Source organism: Salvelinus fontinalis, chromosome 30 (assembly GCF_029448725.1).
Source record: "Salvelinus fontinalis isolate EN_2023a chromosome 30, ASM2944872v1, whole genome shotgun sequence".
In the NCBI taxonomy this organism is placed as follows: domain Eukaryota; kingdom Metazoa; phylum Chordata; class Actinopteri; order Salmoniformes; family Salmonidae; genus Salvelinus; species Salvelinus fontinalis.
This window is the reverse complement of record NC_074694.1, coordinates 35,720,872-35,748,731: the sequence shown is the minus strand read 5'-3', so window position 1 is coordinate 35,748,731 and position 27,860 is coordinate 35,720,872. Positions and strand designations below refer to the sequence as shown.

The 27,860-nt window shown below is 43.4% G+C and overlaps 1 long non-coding RNA gene and 1 pseudogene across 1 annotated transcript; one reads left to right on the top strand and one right to left on the bottom strand.

Moving 5' to 3' along the window:
- The window catches only part of LOC129829124 (renalase-like), a 50,874-nt pseudogene extending 23,650 nt beyond the window's left edge, over positions 1–27,224 (top strand).
- LOC129829125 (uncharacterized) lies at positions 4,664–20,197 on the bottom strand. The gene is made up of 3 exons (XR_008755343.1): positions 19,737–20,197; positions 5,663–5,781; positions 4,664–5,430 (listed from the first exon to the last, which is right to left on the bottom strand). It is a non-coding gene; the product is annotated as an uncharacterized LOC129829125 (long non-coding RNA).
- Positions 27,225–27,860: the final 636 nt, after the last annotated feature.

Sequence of the window (27,860 nt, the reverse complement as noted above, 5' to 3'; positions counted from 1 at the left end):
GGGCGGTATACCGTATTTTACGATATACCGGTATTGATGCACCGACCTGTTTGGGTTTTTACTTTACCTTCTATAACGTTATTTGAATGTTTGGTTTGTTAAATGTGATATGCTGTGTGCAACGTCCATTTTATAGTTTACTTCGCTATTTAAGTTGTCTCTTTCTCTCGACGGAACTTTCCACACAGACCTAGCCCCGCCCCCTGTCACTCAAGGAGCACATTCGTTGTTTCTCGACTACGAGACACTTACGTTCAGTCTGCATGGTCAATGCTGCACATGCACCAATGTCGATTACAACGATGCTGTTTTCACTTTGCTTCTTAATATAAATCCACTAGCATTCTATAATTACATTATTTGCTTGTGTTTCTTACATCTGCAAACAGCTAGTTTGTTCTCTGCAACTTGGGCCTAAATCTTGTTAGCTGCTAATGCTAATCACTATCTAGCTAATGAGTGAGCGAATGTTGTTTGTGAAACAGTATCTTCTAAATCAAAGAGGAATACACAAAGCAAGAATATTAGCTAAATTAGGTAGATTATAGGGTTCCCTAGAAAAAAGTATCAACACTTTGGTTCCTACCCTGTCACAACTCCTCCCTGGCATTTTAATTTGTTGTCATCTCAAACAACACTGTATTCAAAGTGCCCACTATTATATTCTAACTATAGAATTAGAATATTCATTATATTTCCATGATTCCAACAGTTCACCCAAGTGTAAAATGGCAATTGCAACATTTATTTTAAAATAAAGCCTAGATGTTTTGCCCATATCGTGCAGCCCTGCTGGGCCGTTTGGAAATGATCTCAAATGAGTGCAGGAAATGCAGAAATTGATAAATTATTTTGGGTTGAATTGAACAGTATAAAACATTGAAATCACCTAGAATGCCCCATTTGAAATCACTTAGAATGTATGTGTTGTCACTCTAGGGTCACGCACTACTCATAAAGCAAATTTAGAACTTTTATTATTCAAAAACTTAAAATACCGTCCAAGTTCTTTTTAAATACCATGACATATTTTGGCCATATCGACCAGCCCTACTGTGTTTGATGCACAGTTACAAGATGATATGGCGTCATACCTTGGGTTGTTCTGAACAGAATGAGCCTATGTTTGTCTGTTGTAGGGTTTTAACAAACAACGAATTCAGCAGGAGAATTTACGCCCCCATTCATTTTCAACGAGGCCACACAGAGAAATGTGCGGGGGATTGTGAGAAGGTGAGCGTCGAAACCCTGCTAGCGGAGCGGTTGAAAAAGATGCGCTGTTTCATGCTAATTTCAAGCGAAGCGTTGTCGAGGAGGCGACCACCTCTGGTCAAAACCCACTGTATTGTGAAGAAAATTTGCTGTGGAACACGCACCTGAATGCACTCATGACTCCTTTCTATGCGCACCAAAATGACGATCTGTTTCTCTGAATTGCCTTTGTAAAAGCCTAACACTGTAAGATTGTATTTTATAACTTAGCTAGTCATGTTGGCAATAGAATAAGCATTCAAATGATGCCAACCTGACCCAGATCGTGATTTATAAGTTTTTTATTTATTTTATGTTTGTTAACAACAACAGTAATTGTGTGACGGTGGGGATGCAGGGTTGTGTTCCAAACAAAACAACTTGAAGTGTGCTTGCTCTAGTTTCTCAACGGCACAGCTTGGAGAGCTAAAAAAAAAAGCACCTTATAGTTGAAGACTCTTCTTTGAGTCATGAAAGTGCATTGAAATTACTTAGGAACTGTGCACACTTTGGAAAGGTGTGTGTGTGTGTGTGTGGCCACTTGGAGAAACCAGTTAGTCCTCTCACTCATATCCTTGTCATTTTTGTTGCTTATGTTGCACCTACCCCACATTTCCCAGTAATATTCTGAACATGTTACTGACTGTATTCAGAGTATTTTCAGATATCGTTATCAATTAATGCTGTGAAAAGTACAGTAAATGTAAAATGCACATCAAATCAACAGTGTAATGTTTGGATTCAGTCTTGTGTCCGGTGAAATGTTGTGTCCTCAACTTTGCTCTAATAATTTTCCCATCATCTCCAATCTGTTCCCTTACAATTGCTACCATGCGTATGCATAGGCTTTTCATATTCCTTCTGTAAGAAACATTTCAATGTAGCCCTATCCATATAAGCCAATTCCCACGAGTGTAAAGGGTTAAAAGTACACTGTTGCTGCAGCTGTGGAGGAGTTGGTCAGAATCAGCTCCGCTTTTCCTCACCGTCTTCCATGCATCACCCCGGAGATAAAGAGGCCAGAAGTTTTCTTCTACAGAAGCAAGACGCATGCTACAGCGAGAGAGATGTGTGAGGGGATGTATGAATGTCCAGACCGGTCGATATGTTTGCCACTCATATCTCTAGTCTGTCTCTGTGGCTCGGGGAAAAGTGGTAGCTGAAAGTGAATCTTTGTTGTGGTGAGGAGCAGCAGAGTCAGTTACTGGCATGTCTATCTGAGAGCTTTGTCTGAGATTTTATCTTTTAATAATGCAAAATACACAAACAGAAGCACACCAAACAGTCAGAGAGAAACAATGCATGAATGAGATATTCTGACCCGTTCTAATGGTACAACCCCAAGTAGGCTACTTCATCCAGACTCCTCTGTCTGGCCAACACACTACCTCATTCTCTTTGTAGAGTGTCTCTAATCTGACCCTAATCTAGATGCGTGCTGCAGTTGGAAAAGTAATTTAGCCCCCTTCCTAAAATATATTGTCTACGCCATTCGTCATTCCAACAAATTAGTTCTCAGATGGGATCCATTAGGAAACGGGGCTAATGACGGGGCCCGGTCACTCCTGTGTGGGGGCTTTCTGACCGCTGACAGACACAGAGTGCTGGGCGCTGAGCCGCTGACCTCTCCTCTCTTCCCCTCTCAGTACGCACGCCAATGACTCACCCTGCCCAATAAATATTTTACTTATTGTTGGACACAGTTCACGTACAAGTGCATTAAAGGTTAGCAAAACAACCTCCTTTTTCTTTTTTCCCCTTCGAACTAATGGGATGCCGTCCAAAACCTCTCAGGCAAATATTAAATCAACCTTTAAAGGGCTAAGAGATCATAAATTGGGGGAACGGTGCAGTTAGAGCTCGCCTCGCGCGGAGTGCTGGCTCTATGAATAACTTTTCAATGCGCTGCCGTGGTGCTGGGGCCGAGCCCCCCTAGGGAAGCAGCCAAAGGCAAGGTCCTGGCTGGGAACAATGGAGAATGGCTGGGAGTAGTGTTCTGACCCATTCAAACCTTTGTGTTCACTCGCAACAATGTCCATTTAAAACAATACTAACGTGAAATAAATCTCCTACCACCCCCGTTTTAAAAATAAACAGATGCTGATGATTTTGTGAATAAACACTTGCCGGTAAGAGTGCCAGGACTTAGCTTTTTTCATTGAGTACTTGGTTTGTGTGGCACAGTTCATTCTTTGCATATCACATTCAGCTATGGAAGCATGGCACTCAATAATGTTTACAGTAACAGTGTGTGCAGACCGCTGAGATGTTGCACTTTGTACTTCTTATTTTACCATCTTATTTCTTAACTGTTGTCACACTTTATCAGTCCTGTCAAGGAAAGCGTGTACATCACTTGACACCTAGGCTTCTGTGTTAACAGGCCTGTGTTTGTGGTCAGTGTATTTGCAGTGTTCTCATCTCATCGTGCTGTTGTATGTTAGCCTTCCTCATTTTGTCTTGCAGGTTGACTATCCTTTATTATAGAGTTGGTGTTGGTGGACAAACCATCCTTATTACAGTGAGAGGGACATACAATGATCTTCTCAGATTATCAAGTGCAAGTGTTAGGTCAGGAAAAGCAAGGGTGTTATTTGAATAATTTTTCATGCGGGGGGGGGGGGGGGGGTATGGGATTATTTGAGATGATTTAAGATTCTTTTTGAAGAGGTAGGATCTCAGATGTTTTCGGAAGGGGGCAGGGACTCTGCTGTCCTAGCTTCGGGGGAAGCTGGTTCCACCATTTGAGGTGCAAGGATAGAAAAATAGCTTTGACTGGGCTGAGCTGAGCTGACCTCCCGTAGGGAGGAGGTGGCAGAACGGCAGTGGTGTAAAGTACTTCAGTAAAAAATACTTTCAAGCACTACTTAAGTAGTTTTTTGGGGTATCTGTACTTTTACTTTACTATTTATATTTTTGAAAAACTTTTACTTTTACTCCAGTACATTCCTAAAGACAACAATGTACTTTTTACTTAATACATTTTCCCTGACACGCAAAAGTACTTGATACATTTCAAATGCTTAGCATGGCAGGAAAATGGTCCGGTTTATGCACTAATCAAGATAACATCCCTACTGCCTCTGATCTGATGGACTCACTAAAAACAAATGCTTTGTTTGTAAATTATGTCTGAGTGTTGGGGTGTGCCCCTGGCTATCCATACATTTAAATAACAAGAAAACAGTGCCATCTGGTTTGCTTAATATATGGAATGTATTAAGCAAACTTTTTGTAATTTAAGTATATTGTTACAATTACGTTTACTTTTTATACTTAAGTACAGTACCAGTCAAAAGTTTGGGGACACCTACTCATTCAAGTTTTTAAAAAGTTTTTAAAAACTATTTTCTACATTGTAGAATAATAGTGAATACATCAAAACTATGAAATAACACATGGAGTCATGTAGTAACCAAAAAAGTATATTTGAGATTTGAGATTCTTCAAAGTAGTCACCCTTTGCCTTGATGACAGCTTTGCACACTCTTGGCATTCTCTCAACCAGCTTCATGAGGTAGTCACCTGAAATGCATTTCAATAAATAGGTGTGCCTTATTAAAAGTTCATTTGTGGAATTTCTTTCCTTCTTAATGCATTTCAGTCAATCAGTTGTGTTGTGACATGGTAGGGGTGGTATACAGAAGATAGCTCTATTTGGTAAAAGACCAAGTCCATATTATGGCAAGAACAACTCAAATAAGCAGAGAGAAAAGACAGTCCATCATTACTTTTAGACATGGTCAGTCAATTCGGAAAATTTCAAGAACTTTCAAAGTTTCAACTGGATGCCAGTGGAGTGTGCAGAGCAGTGCGTGACATGGGAGAACTTGTAGTCCAGGCGGGAGATGACGTGCCTGGATTAGGACCTGTGCAGCTTCCTGTGTGAGGTAGGGTCGTGCTCTATGGATGTTGGGGTGCATGACCCTGCTGTAGCGAGTCACTGCTTTGATGTTTGCAGAGAACCACAGAGGGTTTGTTGTCCAGGGTCACGCCAAAGCTCTTTGCATTCTGGGAAGTGGACACTGGAGTTGTCAACCGTGATGGAAAGAGGTCTTAGTGGAGGCAGGCCTTCCCCGGGAAGAAGAGGAGCTCCGTCTTGTCGAGGTTGAGCTTGAGGTGGTGGGCAGACATCCAAGCTGAGATATCTGTGAGACATGCAGAGATTTGTGCCGCTACCTGAGTGTCAGAAGGGGGAAGGAGAAAAGTAGTTGAGTGTCATCCGCATAGCAATAATAGGAGAGACCATGTGAGTATTTGACGGAGCCGAGTGACTAAGAGGGCCTAGAATAAGAGGGCCTAGAATCGAGCCCTGGGGGACACCAGTAGCATTTGTATTTGAATGTTATTAGGGACCTGCCAAGGCAGTGGTGAGAGCACGTGGTGCAGACACAGATCCTCTCCACGTCACCTGGTACTAACTAGCGGCCTGTCCGGTAGGATGCAATCCAACAAAGCCTGAGATGCACAGCTCTGTGACGGTGAAGACGAGGATCCGATGGTTCACAGTGTCGAAGGCAGCGGATAGATCTAGGAGGATGAAAACAGAGGCATGAGAGTCAGCGCGGAGAGCCTCCGTGACAGCTCTTCCTGTGTAGTGACACTTAGCTCAGCACAGGCTCAGCCCATTAGCAGGTGTCTAACCCAGTCAATTATCATGTTCATGATTTTTAAAATTTTATTTAACTAGGCAAGTCAGTTAAGAACAAATTCTTATTTACAATGACATCCTAGGAACAGTGGATTAACTGCCTTGTTCAGGGGCAGAACAGATTTTTACCTTGTCAGCTCGGGGATTCGATCTAGAAACCTTTCGGTTACTGACCCAACGCGCTAACCACTAGGCTACCTGCCGCCCCATGCAATGGATGTGATGTTCTCCTCCTTACTAATGGGCATAGCTGGGATCCTCATAGAGCACCATTAAGGTAGCTCACTGCAGTCCCATATTGCCCCAGTCCAGGGTCAGATATTATTTAATTCCCCTAATTGTTAAAGATAGGATTATTTAGGAAAGTAATCTGATCCTAAACCTGTAGTTTTAGGAGGGAAACATGCACCTTGAGTGTCACAGTAGTCCTACATTTAGCGAACTAGACTCCTGACTCCCCCACTAGAGCTGCAGTGATTAACAGTGCCTGCCAGTACACACTCCCTGCTCACACTCCCCACTCATTTGGAGTCCAGCAGCAGCACTGCAGGCCTGTGGTTCTTCCTAGTTCCTTGGCCCAGGCTACAGGGCCTATAAATCTCATCCAACCCAGCACAGTCTTTATGTAGCATGGCAGTCTAGCACCCTGACATGGTGAGTAAACATGCCATATATATCCTGAGCCCTCCTCCCTTCTGGCACAGAGTATATTTTATTATAAGAATTTTTTAATCTTTATTTAACTAAGCAAGTCCGTTAAGATCAAATTCTTACTTACAATGACAGCCTACCAGGGAACAGTGGGTTAACTGCCTTGTTCAGGGGCAGAACGACAGATTTTTACCTTGTCAGCTCGGGGATTCGATCCAGCATTGGTTACTGGCTCAATGCTCTAACCACTAGACACCCTGCCTGAGTTCTACTGACAGTCAGCATATTAGTGAATTGTGGGACAGGACTATAGCAGAGCAGTGAGATGCTGGAAGTATAAGGGGAGGCTGGATCGATTCACTTGGGTCTGTGCTTCGAACTCACACAGTGAACAGTCTGCAAGGGTATTGGGCATCACAGTCGGTCTTCCTGGTGTTGCCTTAAGGACATGCCACACAAGCAGGGGAGTGATGGGCCGAATGTTTAATACCCAACTCTGAACTTTGGGATTTTATGTGAAAACGCCCTTGCCTGGCCTGCATGTTTCTCACTTCACTCTCTCTCTCGCTCTCCCCCTCCCTTTTACACCCCATTGATCGGCTATGAGCCGTCGAGCGAGTTTCACAATAACATTCTCTTTTACAGCCTTGCCCCTGCCAGATGGGGAAGAGGCATTGCCGTTTATGATGTGTAACCGGGCCTTCCAAGTGATGCGGGACTCCACATGGCTGCCACTCCGCCGCCCGCACAGATCCTTTACAAGGTTTGACAAAAATGCAATTAAGTGAAAAGACATTGCGGTGTGAAGGGGCGAAGCGCATGCCTCCGGGGATGGCGACGTGCAGGGGAGCATGTATCCTATCAGACTAGAGGACAGGTGGACACAGGAGAGTAGAGGGTCTAGGAGAGGAGCAGCCATTTTATTTGAACATGAGGAGAATCTCAATTGCATTTCCTTGATTCCTCACGTCCTCTCTCCTCTGACCTTCTCATCCAATGGGTTTTGAGAAGAAGGCAGAAGAGAGAAGATTCAAGCATTGTTTCCTTCACATTACGTCATTCAACAGGGGAAATGGTGTGATGTGCATTCATTGCACTATACATGTCCCACTTCACCATACATTCATGTCTTAAAGGGCAATGTATTTCCTCTTCAGTGCAACTGTTGTGTGTTTTCAGAGCACCTCATTGTGAATCTTGAAATTAGGTAAAATACTGTGTATTTGAATGGTGTTGAAGGCTTCCCCACCACCCCCAGAACAGGTAGATAGCTATTTGTTTGCCATGGACCGTGACCTTAACATTGAGCATATTTTAGAGTGTAAACTTTTTTTTAAATTTATGCTTTACAGTACTCCTCCCTTCCTTACTGTGGTGATGACTATAGATACTGTGACTTCCACATCCACCTTATACTTCACTGTACAAAGCTCTTCTCTTTTCTTCTTGCTGTAGTATAGTCATAAATTTTTGAATTATGGCATTTAATTAAGGCATTGATAGGCAGTTTAATTCTAGCACATCAGACAGTAAGCCTGCGGGTCCACATATAAAGGGCCATTGTAATTGACTGTTGGAATAAATCCTTCTTAAAGTATGGGGTGTAGACCGTAGACAGTCCCAATTCGGATGTATAGACATTGTAAAGCATACCCGAGGGGCATTTTAAAATGAATTGTTCATTTGACCTTTGCTACTGGACTATATGTGCTGTGCATTCATTTTAATACGAATATAGACAGGGTATGAACTTCTATACTAGGGATGGGCATTTGACGTTTTTGGACTGTTCGAAACATCCCATGATTTTTTTCAAGTACTTGTAATGGAAAAAATATATGTTTTTAGAAGGGCAAGGCCAGCAATGGAAAAAATATGAGAAAGTGCACAACAATGCCTAATCTATCATAACCATTACAGATAACAAATCAAAACAAATTGCTAAATTGCCTCATATATATATTCAATCAATAAAAAACTATTGCCTTTAAGATTCATTTATTGAATCTATAATATCAGCTGGTTATATTGTATCGTGGAACACAATCTTCAAAAAGGCAGTAACCTCAGCAGTGGCGCTTGCTTGTAAAAGCCTATGGCTGTGCAAAGGCATAGCCTTGTTTTGTTATACAGTCAAGACACATCTCTTTTATAGCAAAAACATGATGTAATATAACATAATATAACAATATTTTTCCAAATGAAAAGAAGTTGGCAGTGCAAAGTGTTGCGCATCTCACGCGTATGGAACAGTTATTGTCAAAGAGAGATAATTTGAAAAGGGGCTCCGTTTGGTGCATTGAAATAAACCATTTTCAGGGTTACAAACCAAAATATGTGTTATTTTCAATATAAGCCTACAGATGTTCGATTTTGTTTATTTTGCCAGTTTCTTTGTATTTTCTTAATGGGTTAATCAATTCCAAATGGAACACTGCATGATGATAAATTACAGCCACGACATCTGTCTGGTGAGTAGGCCTAGGCTTGGTGATTCTGATGAAAATATGATCTTTGTCTTTATCAAACAAATGTTTTTGCATATTTTCAGTGTGGAACCTGTCTATGTATAGGGGGTTATATTCTAGGATAACCAATTCTAAATGGCATTATCAGTTCGCAAAGTTGCCTAAGCGGAAAATAGACGGGATGCAATTATTCCAAAACTGCAGCTCGTTGTTGAAACACATATTTCCCTACTTTAATCAACCAGTCCATTTTGATAAAACTGTTGTCATTGGGCAAGTAATGTAGCTTGTGTATCCCATCAGTTAGAGGCATTTTTATGCCCACCGTCCCACCGTTTTTATAGGCATTTTACAGTGCATTCGGAAAGTATTCAGACCCCTTGACTTTTTAAACATTTTGTTATGTTACAGCCTTATTCTAAAATGGATTCAATTGTTTTCTTCCCTCATCAATCTGCACACAATACCCCATAATGAACCAAAAAAATATGCATATACATTTTTATGTTTGCAAATGTTAAAAAAATTTAAAACGTAAATATCACATTTACATAAGTATTCAGACCCTTTACTCAGTACTTTGTTGAAGACCCTTTGTCAGCGATTACACCCTCGAGTCTTCATGGGTATGATGCTACAAGCTTGGCACACCTGTATTTGGGGAGTTTCTCCCATTCTCTGCAGATCCTCTCAAGCTCTGTCAGGTTGGATGGGGAGTGTCGCTGAACATCTATTTTCAGGTATCTCCAGAGATGTTCGATCAGGTTCAAGTCCGGGGTCTGGCTGGTTCACTCAAGGACATTCAGAGACTTCTCCCGAAGCCACTCCTGCGTTGTCTTGGCTGTGTGCTTATGTGCAGTGCAAGTGTGCCCACTCCCACATCAAAGACCAGGGAGGCCACCGGTACACACACACACACACACACACACACACACACACACACACAACACACAGCGGCAGCCCCACTGCACCACCACTACCCCGCTGGAAAATGTTAACCTTCTCATCTGCACTGAACTCCAAGTACGCTGACACACGCGCACACACACACACACACACACACACACACACACACACACACACACACACACACACACACAACACACAGCGGCAGCCCCACTGCACCACCACCCCGCTGGAAAATGTTAACCTTCTCATCTGCACTGAACTCCAAGTACGCTGACACACGCACACGCACACACACACACACACACACACACACACACACACACACACACACACACACACACACACACACACACACACACGTGTGGGTGCGTGCACGTACACACATTTGTTCTCTCTTTATGTTCATTTCTCACACACTCACGCAGGCACACCCATTCACACACACACAAACACACACATACACGTGTTCGCATGCACACATATGGAAGATCTTCATAGATCCCTGCAACACATCCAGGTGATTGTATAGAAATGGCCCCTGCTCATATGGACTTTTTTAGTGATGAACTGTATGCTCTGAATGTGTTTTATAGGAGCTGTAAAGCATTTGTTCATAAGCCACCAAGGTTGGAGGGAGCCACTCCTCTCAGCACGTAAAGCACAGCTGGCCAAGTCTCTGCAGAGAGAATGCAGAGGAAATGTATAATGTATGGACAGACAGAGAGCAGGCACCCCCACTCCAGAGGCCTCTGTGGTGACAAGTGTGAGAGGATAGCGTGTGTGCGTGTTGGTGTGTGTTTTGCAGTACTGTCTCTTGGTGAATGAAGGTGGTTGGAGAGGTCCAAAGAGGCCCCACTTTTGCAGAAGAGACTTTTTCAGATCTATCTGTCTTCTCCTTTTTGTGCAGATTGAATATTGAGTGTCATAGTCAGTAAACCAACAGACATAAAAATTAGGGCTGTCTCTGACTAAAATAATCTTGGTCGACCAAGAGTCATCTGTTCTCTCGACCAATCGATTGGTCTAAATTTTTAAAGGTGTATTTTTCCATATATAGACACATTTGAATCAAAACAAGTATATGCACTGAGCTTTAAGCGAACTGTTTGATGAAATAATTAAGATACACAAATGACTAGAGGGAGTCTAACCGCAATTGATTTGATTGTGCTGGGCCTGGCTCAGACTTGCTGCGCTGTGTTTAAAAAAAACTGCGAGTGACTGTGTAACTAGCACCCATTTATCTCGCTTCCTTCCCTGCTGCAGCGACCAACAAAGAAAAATCAACAGTGCGTATCACACTGTCCGTGTTGCTGAAGCTGCATCGTAATTACAGCCATTTCTGACTGAAAAGTTATGTTACCAAAATCGCTAATTTGTTTAGGAAAAACATTCAAATCAAATTTTATTAACATATGGTTAGCAGATGTTAATGCAAGTATAGCGAAATGCTTGTGCTTCTAGTTCCGAATGTGCAGTAATATCGAACAAGTAATCTAAAAATGTCACAACTACCTTATACACACAAGTGTAAAGGAATGAATAAGAATATGTACATATGAATATATGGATGAGTGATGGCCGTGCGGCATAGGCAAGATGCAGTAGATGGTATAGAGTACATGAGTAATGTAGGGTATGTAAACATTATATAAAGTGGCATTGTTTAAAGTGACTAGTGATATATTTATTGCATCCAATTTTTTATTATTAAATTGCCTGGAGATGAGTCAGTATGTTGGCAGCAGCCACTCAATGTTAGTGATAGCTGTTTAACTGTCTGATGGCCTTGAGATAGAAGCTGTTTTTCAGTCTCTTGGTCCCAGCTTTGATGCACCTGTACTGACCTCACCTTCTGGATGATAGCGGGGTGAACAGGCAGTGGCTCGGGTGGTTGTTGTCCTTGATTATCTTTTTGGCCTTCCTGTGACATCAGGTGGTGTAGGTTTCCTGGAGGGCAGGTAGTTTGTCACCGGTGATGCGTTGTGCAGACCTCACTACCCTCTGGAGAGCCTTACGGTTGTGGGCGGAGCAGTTGCCGTACCAGGCGGTGATACAGCCCGACAGGATGCTCTCGATTGTGCTATCTGTAAAAGTTTGAGTGTTTTCGGTGACAAGCCAAATTTCTTCAGCCTCCTGAGGTTGAAGAGGCGCTGTTGCGCCTTCTTCACCACGCTGTCTGTGTGGGTGGACCATTTCAGTTTGTTCATGATGTGTACGCCGAGGAACTTAAAACTCTCCACCCTCTCCACTACTGTCCCGTCAATGTAGATAGTGGGGTGCTCCCTCTGCTGTTTCCTGAAGTCCACGATCATCTCCATTCTTTTGTTGACGTTGAGTGTGAGTTTATTTTCCTGACACCACACTCCGAGGGCCCTCACCTCCTCCCTGTAGGCCGTCTTGTCGTTGTTGGTAATCAAGCCCACCACTGTAGTGTCGTCTGAAAACTTGATGATTGAGTTGGAGGCGTGCATGGCCACGCAGTCATGGGTGAACAGGGAGTACAGGAGAGGGCTGAGAGCGCACCCTTGTGGGGCCCAGTGTTGAGGATCAGCGGGGTGGAGATGTTGTTTCTTACCCTCACCACCTGGGGGTGGCTCGTCAGAAAGTCCAGGACCCAGTTGCACAGGGCGGGATGGAGACCCAGGGCCTCAAGCTTAATGACGAGTTTGGAGGGTACTATGGTGTTGAATGCTGAGCTGTAATCGATGAATAGCATTCTTACATAGGTATTCCTCTTGTCCAGATGGGTTAGGGCAGTGTGATTGCGATTGTGTCGTCTGTGGACCTATTGGGGCGGTAAGCAAATTGGAGTGGGTCTAGGGTGTCAGGTAGGGTGGAGGTGATATGATCCTTGACTAGTCTCTCAAAGCACTTCATGATGACAGAAGTGAGCGCTACGGGGCGATAGTCATTTAGCTCGTTACCTTAGCTTTCTTGGAAACAGGAACAATGGTGGCCCTCTTGAAGCATGTGGGAACAGCAGACTGGGATAGGGATTGATTGAATATGTCCGTAAACACACCAGCCAGCTGGTCTGCGCATGCTCTGAGGACGCGGCCAGGGATGCCGTCTGGGCCGGCAGCCTTGTGAGGGTTAACACGTTTAAATGTTTTACTCACATTGGTCGCGGTGAAGGAGCGCCTGAAAGTTTTGGTAGTGGGCCGTGTCTGGGAGCAAGACGTTGGTGTCCGCGACGGGGCTGGTTTACTTTTTATAATCCGTGATTGACTGTAGACCCTGCCACATACGTATCATGTCTGAGCCATTGAATTGCGACTCTACTTTGTCTCTATACTGACTCTTTGCTTGTTTGATTGCCTTGCGGAGGGAATAGCTACACTGTTTGTATTTGGTCATGTTTCCGGTCGCCTTGCCATGATTGAAAGCAGTGGTTCGCACTTTCAGTTTTGCGCGAATCCTGCCATCAATCTACGGTTTCTGGTTGGAAAAGGTTTTAATAGTCACTGTGGATACAACATCACCGATGCACTTGCTAATAAACTTGCTCACCGATTCAGCGTATACATCAATGTTGTTGTCTGAGGCTATCCCTATTCCCTCAACCCTTGCTCTCTACACATGAGACATGTATGCATTGCATGCATGTGACCAATAGGGCCTGACCTATAGCATATCATAATCACATCAATACATTTATTATATCAAACTCTGAACACTGTAACACGTGACAGAAAAATGGATGCAGAGGACGTGACAAATGAACTCGAAATGGGGGAATATTTACTGGTTGCTCAGGAGATAAAGGGTAAGTCAGATGTGTGTAATACATTTGACTAGTTGTGGAAAATACTGGAAATCAAGAAAAAGAAGGTAATATGCATGCATATTATATGTGCCGAACAGGTGTTTAGATTACAATGTACTTTTTTTACTATATATTTTCTGATTGTTTGGAACAATGTAAACAACACTAAATACATTATAAGCGTACCAGAGAATCTGTTGAAACGTTTTTTTGAATCCTTTATTACAGCAAAGACTAAAAACAATCGCATTCATTTGTGAATGCAATTTCCAAAATGGAACAGTTTAGGCCTATTTATTGTTTACGCCAATTATTCAATGGTCGCTTTGTTATTTTATTTTAAAACTAAAATGCTTGATTGCATTTGAAATCACGAATGACTCCTGTGTGATAACATGAACAAATAAATGATTGATTGATACAGTAGCCTATGTAAGTATTGGAATATAGGCTTGAGTAAGTTACGGTATTAAGAATTAACCGGATGCACTCTTAGGCCTACAGCTCGATGATGGTTATACAAAACTGCTATACTAAGCCTACTAATGATAATGACATTACTTATTATTATAATAATTGTCATAATAATAATAACAATAAGAAGGAGGTCAAGGAAAAAGGAGGGTTGTTATTATTATAAATAATACCAGAGAAGCTGGTCTAACGAAAAAAAAATATTTCTGCAGATACATATGGCTGATTTTATAAAGCCAGGCACATTTAATAGTTAGGCTCTTGATCAGGGGCAAGAAAAATAGCATTTTTGCCCCCCTTAGTTTTATCATTACAATGTGATACATAATGCGACACATTGTGCTTTAGGACCATTGGACTCCGAGCGCTCGGGTAGCCTGCTTGGAGTGTTCAGCCGGCTGGATTTAGGACCGCACGGATACCACAGAACAGGCTGACAGGCTGTGTGAAGGCAAAGCTTCTGGCAGGCTGGCTGAACCAGCACGGAAGAGTTGAGCATAGTTCAGTGTGTGTGTGTTGCGCTCTTTCACCAAGTTGTAAAAGCAAGCAGAGCAGAAACTGGCTACTCTTTAGTTGACTGAATATAGCTGGCAAGGTAACTGCTGTCTAACTTAACAGAACACTAAACTAGTGTTTATTCACAGTGCTGAGCTAGTATTGTAACTGACATGTACAGTAAGGTGAATATATAAGCTAGTACAATAACTAGTAACTACCACAGCCATGTCAGCTCTAGCCTCTAGTTATCTGTCAGATAGCGATATGAGCTGGCTATTATTACTATCTAACAGATGTTGTTTGTATGGAAATGTTTTGTAGCCTTTATGTTGTCCTGTTTCAGAAGTTAATGAACTTGGCTAGCTTTTGCTCCTGACCGCCCGTTCCCGCCCCTTAGCATGAAAAATGCGGGATGCATTAGGGATGCATCTGAAGGGATGCAACTGAAGCTTAAAGCTTCAGTTTGGAATCTGAGAATAATGATCATTTCAATTGTTGATCCATTTATTCTATTCTTGGATAATATAATGTACACCAAGGTAATTCTTTGTCATGCCTCATTTTAGGAGGATCAGATGGTGACAGGGTCAGGCAACCAGGGAAGACCAATCTGTGACAGAGGTGAGGTGAATTTCTGCAGATACAACACTTTATTCTCTCTGTGCAGCAAACACTGGACAAGCCAGATGCTATTTCAAGGCAGTCTGACAAACCTCCATAGTTGACTTCCAAACTGTATCAAGGGTTGATAGAGGCTTTCCCCAATGACACAAAACAGGTAAAGCAAAAATGTGAGGAAGACCCTGTAAAAGTTATTGATGATGATGAATGGATACAGATAAGTTTGAATTTCCAGTCATGTTCATATCATCTCAGACATAAATTACTATAGTTTAAGACCATCCATAGAATGTACTGTATGCCAGTAAAACTGAATATCATGCACTCAGAAATGTAATACCTCTGCTGGAGGTGTAAAACACAAAAGGGGACATATTTGCATATGTTATGCTCTTGTGCAGGCTAGCTGATTTCTGGCAAAGAGTATCTTCTTTTTTTCTCAGCATGTCTACAGATTCTCCCTTCTCCCTGTTTTTGTTTGCTTAGAAATGTTGAAACTGGAGACTGGTTTCTGAAGAAACGGTGTAACCAATCATTTATAGTGGCTAAGAAATGCATTGCCATTTATTGGAAGGTTGGTTTTCCTCCCACAATGTCAAGTTATGTATCACTAGATTTGATTTATTACACAATGAAAGGTATACTGGGCAATTTTCATAAGGTCTGGATGACTTATATGGAATACAGTAGGACTAAAGGAGTCTGTATTGAAAACATACCCATGTCAGGGGAGATGCATATCTAGCTGCTGGGCTGCTCAGTCCTGGTCTGGGGGTTTGCCGTCCTGTGGATTGTCACTCTGTCCTTGGCCTAACACACCTGATACCAATAACGAATGTTTCACTAAAATCCTAAAGTTAAGTGGGGTGTGTTGGGTTGGGGGGCTGCAGGGTGGTGGAACGTTAAGGACAGGATGGGGCGACCCAAATATATTGTGTGCAAGTAAAAAGAGCTCTAGAGTACTATTAGTAGTATGAGAATAATTATATGGAGGATTTGCTGTTTCTGTGTGTTAACCCTGTGGCGCTAGGCTAGGCTAGTCAGCTTTTGTGATGAGGTTGATCCCGGATCCGGGGGGGGGGGGGGGGTCGTTAGAGGTTTTAATGTATATTTGAAGTGTATGTGTTTTATTTATTTCAAACCTTTTCCTTTAAATGAAAAAAGTGAAATGTGTGAATGGTGAAGGAAATTGTGTTGGGTGAGAGTTGAGTTATTGACTAGACTGGTGGGGGTCGGGCGTGCAGGCGTCTCGGCCTGCTGGTCAGTCAGGCTGCAATTTCTTTTGTTGTATTTTTTCAAGAGTTGCTCATTTGTTAGTCTATTGGTTAAAGAGCAACACAATATTTTATTATCGAATTACCTTTGATCTAGTTCAGTCTTATTAATCACTTAAACAGGTTTAATAACTATCTCTTACATAGCTTGATGACTGTGGGTATTTTTGCTTACTTTTTGTTCTAAATGGAGACTGCATATTGGATTGTGTAAAAAGGCAGAAAATTAGCTTTAGATGGCCCAAAAATCCAAGGAGAGGACCCCCAGACCTCCCATCAGGTTATGTCCCCCCCACTTCTACAACCAAAGTGGCACCCCTGCTATTGATTATAGACCTAATTAAGTTGGGCTTTCCTTTCTCCTCACTTTTCTTAGACAATTAAGGCAAGGGCTGTTTTCTCTCCGCTTCTGCCTCCGCCGCATTCTTCTCAACACCAAAATGTGATTAACTTTTCTATTATACACATAGAAACATGGTCTAGGAAAAGGTGCCAATTCAACAGCGCACAGACATATTTTAGAATTGTGGACAGCAAACACTAACGCGGGGAAAAACACACATTTGTTATAAAATAATATAATTTTATTTGTGTAGCACCATTGTTCTTACATAATATAACCATATACAATTTCAGTAGCAAATGTCTTAGACTGATGGACTGTGCCATCCCCATTCCCTCCACGATGGATCAGTCCACTCAGACAGACGCAAATCAGACAGTCTTGTACACCATGATTTTTTATTTATTGACCAGTCGACTAAATGGGGTCAGCCCTAATAGAATGGAATGGTTCCTAATGTCTTGATGACTTTAACTAATAGATCTTTATGCAATGTAATGTACAGTAATGCAATGTGTTTTTAGAGACCTGAACACAAGGTACTGTATTTCTCACACACCTGTTCCATATTTATTCATACCAAAACATTTAATGCAACACTATCCACCACCTGTTAAACATCTGTGCTAGAATTGGGCACCGGACCCACTAACTCCCCCGGATTGCCACATTGGACAGTCATCTGGAAAAACGCAAGGCATCTCTCTCACCCACCCACAACAAAACTGGAGTGCAAACCACTGAGAGAGCAGAGAATGAGCAGAGAAGGCACTGAACTGATGAATGAGCATTCAATAAGTCTTCATCAGGACACAGTTAGTAGAAACATGCAGAGGAGATGGAATGGAGCATGCCTTCATTTGATGCGGGAGGACTGCGGATTCCATTAACAACGCATTGGGACAAGCCACATTACTCAGGGTAATTTTGATCGTTGAGTAAAAATTCCCCTCACATCTACTAGGGCTATAACTTGAACAGCTCCATGAATGAGGTCTAGGTGAAGTATGGTGGGTGGACCCCAATGCTGACCGTTAAATTGAACAAAGTCTTTTAAAAGATTTGTCTCTATTCAGATCATTAGAATCTGTTCCATTACCAGATGTTCGCCGAGGTTCTGACCGACTGTGTTTAAGTTGAAGGCATTTAGTAAGAGTACTAAATCCACAGTTGGTGCGGAACTGTACTCTGTTTTAAAATGGTACTCTGAGACGAGATAAGCGTCCGCCCTGCCCATGTCTGAGATCTTTAAACGGCATCAACAATGGGCTTGCTCCATTTTCATGAGAAACAGAAAGCCTCTTTATGGATGCGTCAGATAGTGGTTTTGCATTCTCCCCTTCTCCCCTGTGTGTGTGTGTGTGTGTGTGTGTGTGTGTGTGTGTGTGTGTGTGTGTGTGTGTGTGTGTGTGTGTGTGTGTGTGTGTGTGTGTGTGTGTGTGTGTGTGTGTGTGTGTGTGTGTGTGTGTGTGTGTGTGTCCATTTGTCTGTCTGTCCGCGCGTGTGTGTTTGTCCGTCCGCCCGCGCGCGTTTATGTGCACCCGTGTATGTGTGTGCACCCGTGTATGTGTGTGCGCCCGTGCATTTGTGCGATGCCGCAGCAGATTGTCCGGCCATACCAAGGTCCACATTTACATGGGCCTAATCTGGGCCAGATGTTCCAGGATGACACAGAAAATTATAAAAGGCCCCATACCCTGGGAAAGTAATGTGACCTTGTGACTGGCGCTGTCATATTCCCCCATCGTCAGCCCATTGTGCAGCTAATTAGAAGAACATTTGCTTGTTAGTTTAACTACAGCACCGGGAATATAGGTGGGGTCATTTTTAATTCTGTTGTTTTAATAGCTTTGGTCACTGGGACGTTAGGCATACAGCTGTGGTGCTTGTAGTTGTTTGTACTGTGCAACATGTTAAGATGGCTTGTGCTCAAGGACTATTTCTGTGTTCGTAAGCGTCACACATTTTTATCTCTTTGCCTCTCTGCCCCTGTTTTACTTTATGGTTATTTTGTTTGCAATTATTTCCAAATATAATCTACTGACCCTGCTGTAAATCGTTGTTCAGATTCAGAAATGGCTGTCGCACAACCAGTTCATTTGTCCTACATACATAGGTTAAGTTTAACTAAAGTTCATCTACCCACATTTCAGCTCTGCGCTCCAAGAATCTCCTCAGTCATGTATTTTTTAGGACCGTCCAGAGATGACCGCCAGGTTAGCTTACTTGATACTTCTCTTAGGACTCACTGTTGGCCTAGATTAAAATAGTTATTTTTCTGTTCAACGTGTTCTAGTAGAAATATGTATTCGAAATCCACAGTGTTGATCTCTGACCTGTGTATGCTCCATACTCTGGGGCCCTAAATAACTAAAGCACGGCCAAGCTAGCGCTTCAGAGGCCAATAAACAACAGATGTTTCAGACTGGAAACAAGGACAGCATTGCTTTGAAAAAACAACTCCAAAACCCTTATAAATAAACTAAGGAGAGAACATCTCTTCTACCATATGCAATATGGACGTTAGTTTAGTTATTTAGTTGCACCCAAGCTTACAGGGTGACTGCATGTAGTCTGGTAGGCGGTAGCTATCTTGCCTCAGTAGACTGAATGCTTGCTCGTTAATTATACTGTGAGCACACAAACATCATTAGATATGATACTCCAGTTTTGATATGAATAATATGTCCCATTTTTCAATAACGCATTAATGTTACTGCCGTAAACCTGCTTGGATTAAATCCTTTAAGAAAATATAATCCATGTCATTTAATGTCTCATTGTTGAGGGCTCAGTGGGAATGAATGAGTGAAGCCTGACTGGTTACCTGAAAGCTTGACAGATTCCTAGACTTCGGGCGCAGTCCCATCACCTCAGTGGTATCCATTGTAAGCATACTGTAGGTTCTGTGTATCCAGGCTCGGCGAACTGATGCCGGCCTGGTAACAGGCTTAAACTCCCTGACATTGTCCCTCTGTTTCCCTATGCGAAAGTGCTAGAGGAGAGTCAGCGGCAGCAGCTTGGGGCGGTAAGCTACTTGTCGGTGCTATGCGCTGGGCCTCTTCTACAAAGGCCCAGGCTCACATCGACGTCCCCTGGGCCGCCAAGTACGTCTCCAATAATCCCTGCATTCGCTTCATCGCCATCGACGATCAAAAGCGCAATTTAGGTCAGTGCCGCCATTCTCTTTCTCTGTTTGCCTGTCTGTCTCTTTATTTCCACTCAATTTTTCTGTTTCCTTTTCTGCATCTCTGTCTCACTCCCCCCCCGCCCTCTCTGGAAGGCATGCGTCAGAATTGCTCCCTGATTGAGGGCCACTGTTCAGCAGGCCTTTAACTTTCCTCGCTAGTTTATACCTCCAGTCCACTGGATTCTTTCTTGACTTTGTCAAGCTGCATTTGGTGTACGAATGTAAATGTAAGTGTTTAAGTTCTGAAGTTTTCATTCAACCTCACATCATTCACTTATTTGACGGCGCTGCCGTGCTGTTGAGAGCCTCCGTAGACCTTAGTGTTTGATTGGCTCTGTGAGTGCTGGGCTAGCCTTGTCCATTGGTAGTCCGACTTCATTGCTGATTTGAACACAGAAGGGAGATGCAGCAGATACTGAGCAGGAGAGCACACACAGCACAACACCCTAAGATCAGGCTTCTACACACACCAGCCTTCATTATCAGCTCTGCTAGAATACCACTGCCTCTCGGCTTCTATGAGAAGGAACAACATTATATTATATCAGACCTGGAGGGGTGTGTGTGTGTGTTTCACAGAGAGACAAATATGTATATGTGCGTGTGTGCTTCAGTGAAAAACGATAAGTGTGTGTGTGTGTGTGCGCGCGCACAAGCGCATGTTTGCACGTCACTTGTGTATGTGTGAGAAAGAGTGCGAGAGAAAGTGTTCACGCACCTGTCACCTCTCATCCACTCCAGTGTTCAGAAGGCAACATCCTAATTAGAGGAGCTGGTAAATGTTTCATTCTACAAGGCTCCTCTGCCCCGGTGCTGCTACTGCGCTCCTCCTCTCGCCCTCCTCCTCTTGCCCTCCTCCTCTCGCCCTCCCCCGCTACGCTTTAATCTTATTGTTCCTTTGTGTAATGTATTTTGCTTGTAGCTCAAGTAAGCAGGGGGTAGTAGGGTGCAAGCACAGATGATTTCTGACTGGCCCTTTGAAAGCCTGGGAATGCAGAGAGCAGGAAAGGCGCTGTAAGAATAGCTGTGGAGCGTCTCTCCAACTCTCTAGAGTGGTCTAAAACAGGGAGCTTGCTGTGACCAGGGGAACAGGTGTCAGGTCACTGAGCACACAGGACAGGACAATGGCCCTCCTGCGTCACCCAGACAGGACGGCCCCCTGAGGAAGATTTAGGAGTAAACAGCTTCATGTTCAGAGTTTCATCTGTACTCCGATTGGAATGAAATATGCAAGTGAGTTAACAACTCGTGCAAATTGCACAATGCATCATTTGGTGCCAACTTGCTCTGAGTGGTGCCTGTCTACCTAGTGAATTTAGTAACCTGTGTGTTTTTTTTTCTTACTTCTCCTTCAGAAGCCGAGTTTGTGCCAGTCTCTCGCCTACCTGCCTACCTTGCTACCAACATACACACTGTTTCCCCACCTCTTTCTGTCTTATCTCTTTATCTTCAACTCTTTCCTCATACTTCTCTCATCTTTGTTTGCCTTCCTCCTCTTTCTTTCTCTCCCTCTCTCATTTTCTCTCTCTGGCAGGCCCTATGGCCGGGGACTATGATGTCAAAAACTGGTTAGGGTGACTATCTAACCAATGAGCCATACCAGAATGGCCCTTTGGACAGAAGTTGGACAGACCCCAGCGAATGGGTGCTGTAGCCTGTCTGTGTACTATAGTCACTGTCACCAAACTGGAGTCTCCTTGTCCCTACACTGTCCACACAGTGACCACCCCTAGTTCCCTACAAGGGAATTCAGCATCTCCAGCTTGGCTCCGAACAAAACAACCGTCTGTGTTTGATGTGTGTGCACTCCCTCACGCAACGTTGTCCCGACTGCCGCATTAAAAAAAACAAGCCAAGCTGGAGGAAATGATTGACCTCGTAGTAACTCTGTTTCCCGCTCCAGCAGGTCAATTGCGGGACATGTTTATTGGCGGCAGTAAACCATTATTCTCCACAATCAGTTTAAATATGGTTTTAAGACGATGTCATTAGAGAGATAACTTCATGACGTGCAGCCTCGATAAATCAATGCAAAACATCCTGTATGGTTCAGAGCTCTGTCTGTCTGTCTGTCTGTCTGTCTGTCTGTCTGTCATTAGAAACAGGATCTCACCGTGTCCACTCCCCGCATGATGTCACCGCCACACAACCGGATCCTCAGCAGACAGGGCTCCAAGCCTTTCTGTTGTGTGTACAGTTACCAAACACTCAACATACAGTGCATTCGGAAAGTATTCAGACCCCTTGACTTTTCCACATTTTGTTACGTTACAGCCTTATTCTAAAATTGATTAAATAAAATCCTCATCAATCTACACACAATACCCCATAATGACAAAGCGAAAAAAGGTTTTTAGATATTTTTGCATATGTATAAAAAAAAATCTAAACAGAAATAAGTATTCAGACCCTTTGCTATGAGACTCGATATTGAGCTCATGTGCATCCTTTTTTCCATTGATCATGCATGAGATGTTTCTACAATTTGATTGGAGTCCACCTGTGGTAAACTCAATTGATTGGACTTGATTTGGAAGGGCACACAACTCTCTATCTAAGGTCCCACAGTTGACAGTGCATGTCAGAGAAAAAAACAAGCCATGAGGTCAAAGGAATTGTCCGTAGAGCTCCGAGACAGAATTGTGTCAAGGCACAGATCTGGGTAAGGGTACCAAAAAAATTCTGCAGCATTGAAAGGTCCCCAAGAACACAGTGGCCTCCATCATTTTTAAATGGAAGAAGTTTGGAACCACCAAGACTCTTTCTAGAGCTGGCTGGCCGCCCGGCCAAACTGAGCAATCTGGGTAGAAGGGCCTTGGTCAGGGAATTGACCAAGAACCCGATGGTCACTCTGACAGAGCTCCAGAGGACGTGAGGCGTCTGTTTTTTAAACTAGACACTCTACTGTACTTGTCCTCTTGCTCAGTTGTGCACCGGGGCCTCCCACTCCTCTCTCTCTATTCTGGTTAGACCCAGTTTGCGCTGTTCTGTGAAGGGAGTAGTACACAGCGTTGTACCAGATCTTCAATTTCTTGGCAATTTCTTGCATGGAATATCCTTCATTTCTCAGAACAATAGACTGACAAGTTTCAGAAGAAAGTCTTTGTTTCTGGCTATTTTGAGCTTGTATCGAACCCACAAATGCGGATGCTCCAGATACTCAGCTAGTCTAAAGAAGGACAGTTGTATTGCTTCTTTAATCAGCACAACAGTTTTCAGCTGTGCTAACATAATTGCAAAAGGGTTTTCTAATGATCAATTAGTCTTTTAAAATGATCAACTTGGATTAGCTAACACAACGTGCCATTGGAACACAGGAGTGATGGTTGCTGATAATGGGCCTCTGTACTCCTATGTAGATATTCCATAAAAAATCTGCCGTTTCCAGCTACAATAGTAAATTACAACATTAACAATATCTATTGTCCAGAAGATACTTGAAGGGGGGTTGTGTGGATCAATACATTTATTTGAGAAGTATTATATCTATGCATTTCATTTATTTTAAAACAATTCATTATTCTGTTTTGTTTTTGTCATAATTCTCAGACAACATTAAAAATCCAGGAAGAGACCCAGACTCTCTCAAAGTTTAAGAGTGATTTGGGTGTAGGCGATGAGACTCTGTACAACTGGACAATGGAAGTTCAGCAATGGGCTAATACAGGTAAATGAATGCAAAAAATAAATTATCCTAAATGTAACTCTCCTGGACTGTCACCTTGACGTAGTGGAGAGGCTTGCGTATTTCTGATCAATTTGATCTTATTTTAATGGACAAAAAATATGCTTTTCTTTCGAAAACAAGGACATTTCTAAGTGACCCCAAACTTTTGAACGGTAGTGTATATTTCATAGTGTTTACTGTTCAACTGTACGATTGCGCTTTCACTGACTTAGAAGTCGATTCTGATGAAGGTCAGTATGGCCAAAACATAAATGTCTTAAAAAAACACATTCAATCAAAAATTCTATTCACAAACCAGAATTTTACCTCTACTTTCCTGCATTGTGAATTGTGAACTGAACTGTGTTCTTAGCTGTGCCGTATTCCTGTGTGTCCCTGTGCTGTTCAAACTCTGCAGAGTGCAGTCCGTCTATGGTGGTATGGTTCTGAACTGTGCTGTATGTGCTTGCCTGTGCAGAATTCCCAGAGTGCGGTCCCTCCATGGTGGTCCACACCAGTCTTCCATTTGGTGTCAGACACCTGGAGGAGGCCAAGGAGCAGGTGGAGCCTATCATCCTGGTGAAGCTGAACAAGCTGCCTGGCTTGCCACAGCCCGACAGCATCAAGTGTCAGAAGTGGAGATGCTCACAGGTGAGAGGGGTTACTTAGACAGGAGTTTTACTGTATTACTTCATCGAGTGAGGAAAGATAATACCAGGAGTTTTGCTGTATTACTTCATCGAGTGAGGAGAGATAATACCAGGAGTTTTACTGTATTACTTCATCGAGTGAGGAGAGATAATACCAGGAGTTTTACTGTATTACTTCGAGTGAGGAGAGATAATACCAGGAGTTTTATTTCATTCACTCATTGAGAGAAGAGTTTTTTTTTCTCACTTCATAGATACTTTAAGAGATAATAACTGTTGCTACTTCACAGTCCTGTCAAGATACATGGAAAGTAGGTCAGAGGGTTAGACTCGGTTCAGTAAAACTCTGTGTAAAGAACATTGATGAGTGACATGCTGTCTATCACGATCACGCCGTACTAAACTTAAATGTATGACGTTTTTCTGCTTCTGTATACCACCCGAGTGTAGTGTACGGAGACTGCTTGGACATGGTGTTCCCTTTTCAAGTAGCTCCAATGTCCTGTTTACTGTGATGTTTCCCTGAATCTCCATGTTCTTCTTGGACCAGATACTGTGACTTTATTTACACTACTTATGTCCAGCAAGAATATGTCCTCCAAGGGCTCTCGTAGCTGTTCATCACTCTTCTGTAGTGATTGAAGTACACACTCGGCGATTGCATCACTCAATCTCTTAAATGTGCTCTCTCTCTCTCTCTCTCTCTCTCTCTCTCTCTCTCTCTCTCTCTCTCTCTCTCTCTCTCTCTCTCTTTCTCTCTTTTGCTCCAACACACACCCACACACACTCTGCTAAGCGATGCTGGGCTGGGCTGGGGGTCAGAGGCCACAGAACATCTGTGTGGGAGGCCACATCACTGGGAGTGCCAGAGCATGGGCCAAGGCCCACTGGAACTGGATGGGCCATGATAGAACACACACACACACACACACACGCACACACGCACACTTGTACTGTAACACACACACACACAAGCACATTTGTATTATAATATAGACACACACACATTCATAATGGAATGCGCAGAAACACACACACACACATATGCACACTCACTCATTCTGTACACATATCAGCTCTCTGTCAAATGCACTAGCAGTCATTCTTTCAAAGACCATTGTGACAGAGAGACACATGCATGATTGATCCTAACAGTTATAGCAGTTTAACTGTTGCTAAAATGTAGGTTATAGGTTGCGTGCTCTTTAGATTACTTCTCTTATGAAGCAGACGTATTCTCAGCTGCTGAATTCTCTTGCTTTCCTTGCGATAAAACGTGTTTATATTGGGGCGTTTATCTTAAGGTCCCAAACCCTCCTCCTTGGCGCTTCGTGCTCTTTGCCATGGGAAGTCAGCCTCACGCTGTATATGGAGACGGCAGGGCCCAGGGCCACTTTATCAACGTACCACTAGAGTGAACCAAACAATTTGTCCATGGCCACATTTCAACAAAAATGCTTATCATCAATTGATTTACTTGGTGATGACCTTTTCAAGGATGCATGAGCAAACAAACAATTATGTTTTTGGGGAGGAGTGGGGATGGAGGGACGTGGAGGGTGGGGGTTATGATAGCAGCACATAGTAGCCTATAACGATGCCTATTAAAAGCCCCAGCAGGAAATGGATACTATTTCCTTACCCTTAGCGGTACAGGGCAGCGTACCTCGATGTTTATCCATCTGCTGCCTCTCCTCTTAGTACAGGCCAGCAGAAGCCTCTGACAGAAGCTACGACACGTACACCGGCTTGTGTGTTTACACTCCCAAGTCATTAACACACTTAACTCTCAGCGTTCAGGATTTAAACACGAGGAAGACAGTTGGCTGCAAGGCTGATTTGATATCTGGCTGTCTAGCCAAAGGCGGTGCATTTTATGGCTTGATCTGTGGTATCCCACCACGTTCATTCAGAGGTAACTTGAGCACAGACAGTTTTTTGGATTGCAGGATAACTGTAGCACAAACAAATCATTGTCTCAAAACACATTCTACTGTAGCTGTAGAAATAGATACATCTGTGGCCATGACAACAATTTGCCATCAGTAGTGTAGTATACAATCGATGCATCATTTATCAGTGGACAGTGAGCTGCCGATTCCACTCAATAGCTCAGCAGCAGCATGAAGGACTAATCAGCCCTCTCTATTGGGTCTAGTGACTGTTAGGGCCACTCCACCTGCTGCTGTATGGCCCTTCTCTCTCTCCACCCTCCCCTCTCTCTCTCTACCCCACCACCCCCTCTCTCTTTCTCAACTAATTAGGTGACGAGCTCGGTGGCCGACTGCCCAGGGCAGATGACGCCGCTGTCCCAGCCTCTGTTTGTGTGTGGGGGCGACGGCTTCACACATTCCAATTTCGACGGCTGTATCGAGTCTGCCCTGAAGGTGTTTGACGTTCTGAAGTCCTCTCTCTGATGCCTTAAGGGGTGGTAGGGGGGATGGGAGTATAGTGTGGGGGCCTCTATGTGTACAGTATGCTAGCCCAGAGAGGGGGGTACTCTCATTGATCCATTACCCTAACCCCCCCCCCCCCCCCCCCCCCATCATGGATGAAATCTGTAAAATAGAAGAGTTGAACTGTCCACTGAAGTACTTGATATGATTTTTTAACATGTTGATGCCATGCTGTGTTCACTTGTGGTTAGATGTGGAACCGGTGTGTATATGACCCACTAATACAACAAGGTGGACCATGATTCCGTTCCAATTAAGTACTTTACTGAAAGTAAATATGGTGTAGTTACTCAGGATTTCTCTCTAAACATCTGATTTTGGTTCAGATTGAATAAAAAAGTTGAAAACTGTATCTCCCCCTTTGTGTCTGTAACTCCACTTTCTTTTTACTCAGAAAGATGGCAGGTGGTATGGGAACCAATCAGCACAGAGCTCAGAGCAAAGTTGTACAAAATGGATGTGGGTAGTCAAAAAGCAATTAGAAAGTAATCAAGATCCCTTAATGACTTATAAATGCATTAGGCAAAGTAGGCACACTATGTGCTGTTTGACTAATACCATATCTCACCCACCATTGATGTAGCCAGAGGACTCTGGGTATGACCGCCTGGTATGGCTAACACCAGGTCTGCCCTGTGCTCATGAAGGTCAAGTGTCCCAGTGAGAGCCCTGTGGCCCTGCCACCCCCCCCCCCCCTATTGCGCCCGTGGCGGTGTAATTCCACCCGGGGCAGCCTCCCGACACTGACCGAGTTCAGCAGCTTAGTGGCGGGACAGTAATCTGGGACAAAATGTTTGGCAGCCGGTCTGGAGAAAGAGCCCCCACTAATCCGACATAATTACAACGTTTTGGTCCGGAGATCCAGGCTGTTGCAGCTGGGGTAGTAGTAGGCCCACTCTACTTAGTCTGCAGTAACAAGCAGCACCCAGGTAAGGGTTAAAACACACACACATATAGAACACATACCCAGCCTGCAGCTGCAGGACCC